Source organism: Liolophura sinensis, chromosome 3 (genome assembly GCF_032854445.1).
Source record: "Liolophura sinensis isolate JHLJ2023 chromosome 3, CUHK_Ljap_v2, whole genome shotgun sequence".
NCBI classification, from domain to species: domain Eukaryota; kingdom Metazoa; phylum Mollusca; class Polyplacophora; order Chitonida; family Chitonidae; genus Liolophura; species Liolophura sinensis.
In genome coordinates this window covers 13,524,179-13,535,692 of record NC_088297.1, presented here as the reverse complement: position 1 = coordinate 13,535,692, position 11,514 = coordinate 13,524,179, and positions in this window count along the sequence as shown.

The following is an 11,514-nucleotide window of genomic DNA, read 5'->3' as shown; positions in this document are numbered from 1 at the left end:
AATGACAAAAAACATTCTGGCATGCTAGGCCAACAACGTTAATCAAGGCCGGAATATCGAAAAATGTGCTAGAACCATATTTGTGTGAACTTCTTACACTCTGGGTGGCACATTATTGTCTAACCAAATCGCAAACAACGTTGAGCCACAAACTTCGAGCAAGCTTCTTGTTTTGAATACTGTGACAGCAACATACCGTAGAAAAGCACACTACTGGCATGATATTCATTATTCGAATTAAAACAAACAGGTTGAATACTAAATACTGTACTGCCAGCACATAATTCTAGAATCAGGCAATGAATGTCTTGCTAGCACAGTTGTTGTTATTTAACTAATGAAAGGGCTGCCAGCAACCTGTGGATGGTCATGGGTTTCACACACAGCATAATGCTGGCCACCCTCATATAAGTGAAATATTCTTGAGTATGGCGTAAAACACCAATAAAACAAATAACGAAAAAACGAATGCCCTGCTAACTTCTGTACCTCCAGCATGTTATTTGAGATCTGAACAACGAATCTGGTGCTAGCACAATATTCGAAACTCTAATAACAATTGTGGTGCTAGCACAAAATTCAACATTTGAACAACGACCTAGTGCTAATTTCTGCCTGCTAAAAATTTTTTTAAAATTTCTTTCTTCATTTTTTTGAAAACTATACTTTCTCCAATGTAAATTGTTCAGGGGTGAATTAAGGCAGCTTCCACCACAATATGGTATGCATAACTGTATGTGACGTGGGAAAGTTTGCCAGTAGGTTGGTGGTTTCCTCTCCCCATAAAATTGTCCACCATTGTGCAAGTGAAAAAGTCTTGAGCATTACTTTAAACAATCAAATTTACCATGACATGTTTGTTCAGTTAAATTCATTATTTTGCTCTCTTGTGGTCATCCAACATGACCATTGGGCTCTGCTCTCGTAACGCATACAGAAAGGACAAGCAACACCCACGGAAAGGACAAGTAACACTTACAGAAAGGACAAAGCAACACTTGCAGAAAGGACAAGTAACGCCCACAGAAAGGACAAGTAGTGCCCACAGAAAGGACAAGTAACACTTACAGAAAGGACAAGCAATGCCCACAGAAAAGGACAAGTAACACTTACAGAAAGGACAAGCAATGCCCACAGAAAGGACAAGTAACACTTACAGAAAGGACAAGCAATGCCCACAGAAAGGACAAGGAACACTTACAGAAAGGACAAGCAATGCCCACAGAAAGGACAAGTAACACTTACAGAAAGGACAAGCAATGCCCACAGAAAGGACAAGTAACACTTACAGAAAGGACAAGCAATGCCCACAGAAAGGACAAGTAACACCCACAGAAAGGACAAGCAATGCCCACAGAAAGGACAAGTAACACTTACAGAAAGGACAAGCAATGCCCACAGAAAGGACAAGGAACACTTACAGAAAGGACAAGGAACACTTACAGAAAGGACAAGCAACACCCATAAACGACAAGCAACACCCACAGAAAGGACAAGTAACACTTACAGAAAGGACATGCTACACCCACAGAAAGTACAAGCAACACCCACAGAAAGTACAAGTAACGCCCACAGAAAGGACAAGTAACGCCCACAGAAAGGGCAAGCAACACCCACAGAAAGGGACAAGCAACACCCACAGAAAAGACAAGCAACACCCACAGAAAGGACAAGCAATGCCCACAGAAAGGACAAGCAACACCCACGGAAAGGACAAGTAACACCCACACAAAGGGCAAGTAACACCCACAGAAAGGACAAGTAATGCTTACAGAAAGGACAAGTAACGCCCACAGAAAGGACAAGTAACACCCACAGAAAGGGCAAGTAACACCCACAGAAAGGACAAGTAACACCCACAGAAAGGGCAAGTAACACCCACAGAAAGGACATGCTACACCCACAGAAAGGACAAGTAACGCTTACAGAAAGGACAAGTAACGCCCACAGAAAGGGCAAGTAACACTTACAGAAAGGACAAGTAACGCCCACAGAAAGGACAAGTAACGCCCACAGAAAGGACAAGTAATGCCCACAGAAAGGACAAGTAACACTTACAGAAAGGACAAGTAACGCCCACAGAAAGGACAGGTAACACTTACAGAAAGGACAAGTAATGCTTACAGAAAGGACATGCTACACCCACAGAAAGGGCAAGTAACACTTACAGAAAGGACAAGCAACACCCACAGAAAGTACAAGCAGCACCCTCAAAGAACACTTACAGAAAGGACAAGTAACGCCCACAGAAAGGACAAGTAACGCCCACAGAAAGGACAAGTAATGCCCCACAGAAAGGACAAGTAACACTTACAGAAAGGGACAAGTAACGCCCACAGAAAGGACAGGTAACACTTACAGAAAGGACAAGTAATGCTTACAGAAAGGACATGCTACACCCACAGAAAGGGCAAGTAACACTTACAGAAAGGACATGTAACACCCACAGAAAGGACAAGTAACACTTACAGAAAGGACAAGCAATGCCCACAGAAAGGACATGTAACGCCCACAGGAAGGACATATAACACCCACAGAAAGGACAAGTAACACCTACAGAAGGGAAAAGCAACACCCACAGAAAGGACAAGCAACACCCACAGAAAGGACAAGTAACGCTTACAGAAAGGACATGCTACACCCACAGAAAGGGCAAGTAACACTTACAGAAAGGACAAGTAACGCCCACAGAAAGGACAGGTAACACTTACAGAAAGGACAAGTAATGCTTACAGAAAGGACATGTAACACCCACAGAAAGGACAAGTAACACTTACAGAAAGGACAAGCAATGCCCACAGAAAGGACAAGCAACACCCACAGAAAGGACAAGTAACACTACAGAAAAGGACAAGCAACACCCACAGAAGGGACAAGCAAACACCCACAGAAAGGACAAGCAACACCCACAGAAAGGGACAAGTAACACCTACAGAAAGGACAAGTAACACCCACAGGAAGGGCAAGTAACGCTTACAGAAAGGACAAGTAACGCTTACAGAAAGGACAAGTAACGCCCACAGGAAGGACATATAACACCCACAGAAAGGACAAGTAACACTTACTGAAAGGACATGCAACACCCACAGAAGGGACAAGCAACACCCACAGAAAGGACATGTAACACCCACAGGAAGGACATGTAACACCCACAGGAAGGACATATAACACCCACAGAAAGGACAAGTAACACTTACTGAAAGGACATGTAATGCCCACAGAAAGGACAAGCAATGGCCACAGAAAGGACATGTAACGCCCCACAGGAAGGAATGTAACACCCACAGGAAGGATATATAACACCCACAGAAAGTACAAGCAGCACCGTCAAAGAACACTTACAGAAAGGACAAGTAATGCCCACAGAAAGGACATGTAACACCCACAGAAAGGACAAGTAGCACTTACAGAAAGGACAAGCAATGGCCACAGAAAGGACACGTAATGCCCACAGAAAGGACAAGTAACACTTACTGAAAGGACATGTAATGCCCACAGAAAGGACAAGCAATGGCCACAGAAAGGACATGTAACACCCACAGGAAGGACATGTAACACCCACAGGAAGGACATATAACACCCACAGAAAGGACAAGTAACACTTACTGAAAGGACATGTAATGCCCACAGAAAGGACAAGCAATGGCCACAGAAAGGACATGTAACGCCCACAGGAAGGAATGTAACACCCACAGGAAGGATATATAACACCCACAGAAAGTACAAGCAGCACCGTCAAAGAACACTTACAGAAAGGACAAGTAATGCCCACAGAAAGGACATGTAACACCCACAGAAAGGACAAGTAGCACTTACAGAAAGGACAAGCAATGGCCACAGAAAGGACACGTAATGCCCACAGAAAGGACAAGTAACACTTACTGAAAGGACATGTAATGCCCACAGAAAGGACAAGCAATGGCCACAGAAAGGACATGTAACGCCTACAGGAAGGACATGTAACACCCACAGAAAGGACGTAACACCTATAGAAAGGACAAGCAACACCCACAGAAAGTACAAGCAGCACCCTCAAAGAAGACAAGTAACACTAAATTTTCAGAGTAACTGACAAACGATGTATATATATATTATCATTCACAAATATTACACAAACCAATACAAAATATATAAAAATTGCCTCAAATATTACAGGCTACACAGGCCTATATATGCATGTCCTAACATTACATTGGGTAACCTGATATTATGACCAAATATCTCACGCAAAGTATTGTTATAGTATAAATTACAAGCATTATACACATAAATTCATCCTTTGATAAAGTGAAAAGTACAGGCATTATACAGGTAAATTCTTCCTTTGATAATGTGTAACATGTGCCATACAGGTAAATTCTTCCTTTGATAATGTGTAACATACATGTGCCATACAGGTAAATTCATCCTTTAATAATGTGTAAAGTACAGGCATTATACAGGTAAATTCATCCTTTGATAATGTGTATTGTACAAGTAAATTCATCCTAAGATAATGTTCAAGGTACAGGCATTAAACAGGTAAGTTCATCCTTTGATAATGTGCAAGGTAGAGGCATTGTACAGGTAAATTCATCATTTGATAATGTTCCAGGTATACAGGCATTACACAGGTAAATTCATCATTATACGATGTTCAAGGTACAGGTATTATACAGGTAAATTCATCCTTTGATAATGTGCGAGGTCTAGGCATTATACAAGTAAATTCATCCTTTGATAATGTGCGCACATTATACAGGTAAAATGCTTCATCCTGCATCTATGTGCAAAGTGCATACATCATACATGTAATCCTAAATTAATGGGTAAAGAACAGGCACCTTTCAGGTAAATTAATCCTACAGTAATGTGTAAATTACATGCTTCATACAGGTAATTCCAAATTAATTGATTACTCATGACTAATTAATGATCTTTGATTTATTTATTTGATGGGTGTTTTACGCTGTACTCAAGAATATTTCACTTTCACGACAGCCGCCAGCATTATGGTGGGAGGAAACCGGTTAGAGCCTGGGGGAAACCCACGACCATCCGCAGGATGCTGCAGACTTTCCCATGTATAGCAGGAGAGGAAGCCAGCATGAGCTGGACTTGAACTCACAGCGACTGCATTGGTGAGAGGCTCCTGGGTTATCACGCTGTACTAGCGCTCTAATCAACTGAGCCACAGAGGCCCCTAATTCTTTGGCAGACGCTAAAATGATGAGGGTTAATTGCACAACTAGAATCTCACAAAACCATACCTTGAAATGTACATCAGGTCACAAATAATGTGTGATTCTAATGAAAGTAAATTAAGCACAGAACTAATTATTTTTTGTTTGTGTGTGTTGTCTTTTTTTTTTTTACATTTTTTCTTACCAAGAAATTCCACAAAAGCAATTTTTTTTTTTTCACATTACTTTGAGAGCCTAAAAACCCATTAAAATTATGCTGAGAAAGCTCATAATTTTACAGAAAATGCCTTGTTAATTTATAGATATGTAAGGGAAATTCTAATGAAGAAAGTGATGTGACATCAAATCGCTTAGGTCTGGTCGGAAAAGACAACCATATTTCATATTTTTTGTGGCACATTTAAAATTGTGAAAAAAAAGTGAAAATAAACGGTATTGATATTCTCTTATCTATATTTGCTTTAATATTAATGTTAAAAGCAATTGGCTGGCCAAAACAGACAATTTAACCATGTGCTAATTAGATCAACAACCTTGACCAAAATCTTAAATAAGATCAGCAAGCTGATGATATGCTTGCCCATAATACATTTAATTAGACCAGGAAACTCGGCCATGCTATTCAGGCCAGCACACTTGACCATGCTAATTAGACCAGCAAACTCGACCATACTAATCAAACAAACAAACTTGACCACATGCTAATTATATCAGCAAACTTGAATTGGACAAGTCTGGGGTTACTTACATAAAGAATTGTGCAGTTCAAAATATGTTCTGCTTTAATGAAAGATATTATTCAAACTTTAAGGGTAATGCTGACGGGATTGATCAAAAGCATCTATATTGTAAAAGTGTAAAAACTACACGTGAAAATAATATCGGACTAGAAACCTAAAAAAAAAAGATCTGAACTGACAAGCAAACCTGTTGAAAAATTCAGGATACATGAAAGAGGCATGAAACAACAGAAATTTTTATTTTCTCAAACAAGGTGGAGAAAAAGATAGCAAAGAAATATGAGACATTTAAAGTGACCCTTTTCTTGAGAACCCTGAGTTCTGAGTATATTTACTAAGCACAACCAAAAAGTCCAGTTTACTCAAAAAACAGGTCGGTAACATACTAGCCTGAGGCTCAGTCCACTGTTTTCAGTCTGGTGCTTCAACGTACGACATAAACAGGTATGGGTCATGACAAACTATCTTCTGGTCTAAAACATGAAGAAAATAAAAATCCTGTGAGAAAAAAAAGCCTGCCTTTGTAGTATGACATTAGTTATCAACCTATCAAATTTCTGGCTGTGGTCGTTTAAAACAACAGCAAAACAAGGTGAGACCGAGCAATAAAATTACCACTGAGGAAGCATGGATATTTGGATATGTCTCTTCCCCGTATTAAGAAATCTCCCATGTGCTCTCTGGAGCTTGTCTCCTTACTGTGTTCTAAATCCTTCAGGCCATACTTCTATGTTTAGATCGAATAACGTTGAAGCTACGGAGTGATACTCGGGTTACACAACAATCCACTGTGTCCACAAATTACACATCTGTCTTAACAAGTCTACAGTATAAATAAAAGTCACACTGAGTTTACTACTTCTGTATTTAAGTTTACCATATCCAATATTAGATAGTGTCAATTGTTTGGTAACACGTGCTAGTACACTGTTTTTTTTTTAACTGTCAAAGAGTGAACACTTGTACATATATCCTTGGCAATGGTAACCATGTATGTCCTTTCTACTGGGCCAAACATGAGCAATGACAATGAAAAACATGCATGTTCTTGGCACTGGGCCAGCAGGTGTCCATGGCAATGGCAAATATGCATGTTCTTGGCACTGAACCAACAGGTGTCCATGACAATGGCAAACATGCATATTCTTGGCACCACGCCAGACACGTATACATAGCAATGAAAAACATGCAGGTTCCTGGCACTGGGCCAACAGTTTTGGGAAAGTAAAGATATTTACTTTCCCATGTTTAAACCATGAAAATGGCAAACATGTATGTCCTTGGCACTGAGCCAACTGGTGTCCATGGCAATGGCAAATATGCATCTTCTTGGCTCTGGGCCAGCAGGTGTCCATGGCAATGGCAAACATGCATGTTTCTGGCACTGGGCCAACAGGCATATCCATGGCAATGGTAAGTATACATGTTTCTGGCCCCAAAGCAGACATCTTCAGCTTCTATAGCAATAACAAACGTGTGTTATTGGAACCCTGTTCATACAGTTAAAAGGTTAAAACAAAAACATGTCTCAGCACAAAAACCCACAGCAGATCGTGTTCAACAGTTCGTGGTCAAAATATTTGTAAACTACTTCAGCATATAGCCGTTGGCAACCATTTTAAGTAGGGTAGCATTGATGGTACATCATAAAAGCATAATGTGTACGTATAATGTACACATGACTCTGATGGGGCTAAGTACTTATGTTAACAAACTGTACATGTCAGTGGCCTGTGTCTGTGATTAACATGACTAAAGTACCATGGTAAAATCATCCTCAACCCAGCTTATTTGTGACTTTCTCAACTTCACAAAATAACTAAAGACTGCCTTCATACACGCTACCGGAAATACCCCAGCTTTATGATCACACATTCATAAAGCCATAACACGGTCTAGACAAGACTTTAAATGTTGTACAGCAGTCTCGTATAACACAGCTTAAAACAAATGATAACACAGGTTAAACCAAATGATAACACAGGTTAAACCAAATGATAACACAGTTTAAACCAAATGCTGTGCATATTATGCTATAGCTTAAAGTACTTCTAATTTAGCTTAATTCTTCTAATTTTGGGTCACCTGGTCTGCACTTTTTAGCCAATGTTCATGTAATTGTAACAGGAATATTTAGTTTCTTTTTTTCACATGGTTAGTACATCTAATGACCAACATATTTATATCTTTGCTTCCCCAAAAAGCAAAGAAAAATGTAATTCTTTGCTTTCAGCATTACTTATATCTGTCCTAAAAATTAGAAAAAATAGGGTAGGACAGCTTAAATGAGATGGTCTACATGTTACACTGTAGTCCAACATAACACAGCTTACATGTAAAGGGGATGTTCTACATCTTGTACTAGTCTCACATAACACAGCTTCAATGAGACAGGTCTTTATTTTATACTGTAGTCCCACACAAAACAGCTGAATCAAATGGTCTATGCCAGACAACAGTCTCTCATAACACAGCTTAAACTAGATGGTCCATGCCAGAGTACAGTCTTGCATAACACAGCTTAAATGAGATGGTCTACACATTACCCTGTAGTCTCACATAACACAGCTGACATGTAAATGAGATGATCAACATGTTATACTAGTCTCAAATAACACAGCCTCAATGAGATAGGTCTTCATTTTATCCTGTAGTCACACACAAAACAGCTGAATCACCTGGTCTATGCCAGAATACAGTCTCTCATAACACAGCTTAAACTAGACGGTCTATGCCACAGTACAGTCACGCATAACAGCTTAAACTAGATGGTCTGTGCCAGACAACAATCTCGGATAACACACCTTAAACTCGTTGTTCTATGCCAGACTACAGTCTCGGATAACACACCTTAAACAAGCTGGACATGTGACACCAGCTGAAAAGTCTCACCAAAGCCAGTACTCATAAAACTGACTTCCATAATTATTAAAACAGGCAATGTTTTTAGGTACTTTAATAACCGTGGCCGGGATAAACTTCAATACCTGGCAATTAAGTAGTGTGCTTAAAGTAGACACCTTGTGACACCTGCATGGACACCTAGATGGACACGGGTACATGTTATATGATACATGTACATATACAGAGCTAATCTTCCCACACTTCTAGGCACTTCTCCACCAGTATGCTTCACAGGAGCAAGTTAGCAATAGATGCAATACTCTGCCAGAATTCAATGCCATCTTGTCTCCATGCAGGGGCCAATTCCACAAAGCCATTTCTGACCTCAAGTTAAAAATTTAAAATACCATTTTGTAGCTTATTTTTGGGTTGTAAAGATTCAAATTTTGAGCACCTCCTGAATTTTATCTGGAAACAAACCTGCTAAAATGTCAACTTGCAGTACCAAATATTAAGCATTCTGACAAGGTTTTGAAGGTTGACTTAAGTCAGAAGTGGCTTTGTGGAATTGCTTCCTGATCCCCCATTAAGTCAAAATGGCCCATGTTAAAATGTAAGATTTCAAAAATCTGACTGACAGACCGACGGATGACTGTGAGTGACTATAACACAGCGGCTTGTTTCTGCTAAAAAAAAACTAAATGTATACAACATAAATAAAGCAAGTTTAAACCTTAAGTACTGATAGAGGCATTACTAATTATCATATTTCACCTAAAGTTTAGCTTTTCTCAAGTGACACATTTTAATTGCTCTAACCTGATCCATTCCTCAACCTTGTTCGTCCAACTGAGAGTTTTTCATGAACTTTGATTAAGTCTTCGTTTCAAAAGTATCATTTTAACGCCTTTAATGTATGTGCTTCTGAAAGTACAGGCCAAAACTTAGGTGAAATACACTACTACAGGTATTTCCATTTGTCCCTTATGCTAGCTTACTTATACCCTTTCTTACATGTAGCTTATAGACTTTGGTCAAGTCCCAGAATCAACACTGATTGGCATAGTAAATGTATTTTGCCTGAAAGTCAAAAGGCACATTTGAGGCAGGTATTTTGATTACAGACTTTACTCATCTATCCAGAGAAGAATGCCATGTTAAGCTGTGTGTATAAGTAGATTATAGCCTTGTTTCATTATCACTGGGGATTCCCCTTCCCTGTTGCGATTACAAATTTACAGGTGATAACATTACTTCATATGACTCAGAGATTCTTGGAGGCAATGTAGGCTTGACCATCGCCGATCTGTCGAGATACTGCGAGAAAAGCTGAATCCCGCACCAAACCAATCTTCCACCATCTGTTAACTCTATTTGCAAAATCCTGTTGGTCATAAAAAGTGGAATATCGCTTATTCCGATCAAAACCTAAGTATGAGTAGTTCTAACTCAATACAGGCGTGAAATGCAATAAAAAAAAAAAAAACCCAAAAACAATGATCAACTGTTACAATGTTAACAAAAGGCAAATTTCGATCAGCTAAAATCACACAGAGGTTTACTAACCTGTTTTATCAGCCCCAGAGGTGGCTTTTGTTATGTATTGATTCATCACATGACTGAAATGACTCAAGCCTAGGACAGAATCTACAGGGCGTCCATCCAAACGTACAACATTCAGTGTTATTCATCCAGAGCAGTTCAAACAAACGGAGTCATTTTATAGTTTCATCCTTACTTCATCTTTCTAACCATACAACAATGATAATTTCCTTTGGCCGAACTTGACAGATATGTCAGAATTTTTCCTGCTTACATCTCTCCTTCATTACAACCCAGTTGTCCAGTGGCAAATGTGTGTGCTTTGATAAAACAGAAATTATATCAGGGTAGCTGAGCAATGATAGCCTGACTTCAACAAACAGCATAAATCCATTGAGTTAACTGTAAGCCAAATCAGTGTATTTCACTGCGCCACTGGTTAAATAAGCTGAATTAGCATTTTCTGAGGCCTGCAAGCTCACGCATGTTCAGGTGACATAAGGTAGGGGCTCTTGCAAACTAACACGGCTAACAGGCATGATTTTATAGTCACTGTTAACGACACCGCTGACCTGAGACACTGATCTATCAAAGATATTCTCATTTTTGGGACACCTGATCTGCTCTTTTTAGCCAATATACATGTAACTGTCGCAGGATTAGAGTTGTTTTTCTCTCACATGGTCTGTTAGACCGTCTAATGAACAACGTACTCATATCTTTACTTTTCCAAAAGGCTGGTAAAGAAATGTAATTTTCTACTTTTAATATCTGTCCCCAAAATCAGAAGACTTAGGGTACACTTTTGACTGGACTCACTCTATTTTGGGGTGGTGCCGAAGCGTGAACAAGCTTGTACCAAACTCATTCAATAGCCCATAAATGTGTTATGTTGATGTGTGTGTGTGTGTGTTTTTTTTTTGAGGAAGTGACGTACTTACACATACTCTGTAGCCAGAGCAATAATGGTAAAATATCACAACATCACCCAAAACATCTCTGATTCAGTCCTATTAACAATTACCTACAACTACATCTACCTCCGAGCACAACATCACATTCACATATACTATAGCAACTAACTAATGTAATACAAGTAACACAAAACTTCCTCAATGCCTGTCGATAAAACACTTACTTCTATCACATGCTAAAATGTACAGTCCAAGCAAACTATGGACAGTCAAAAACTATTATTATTATTA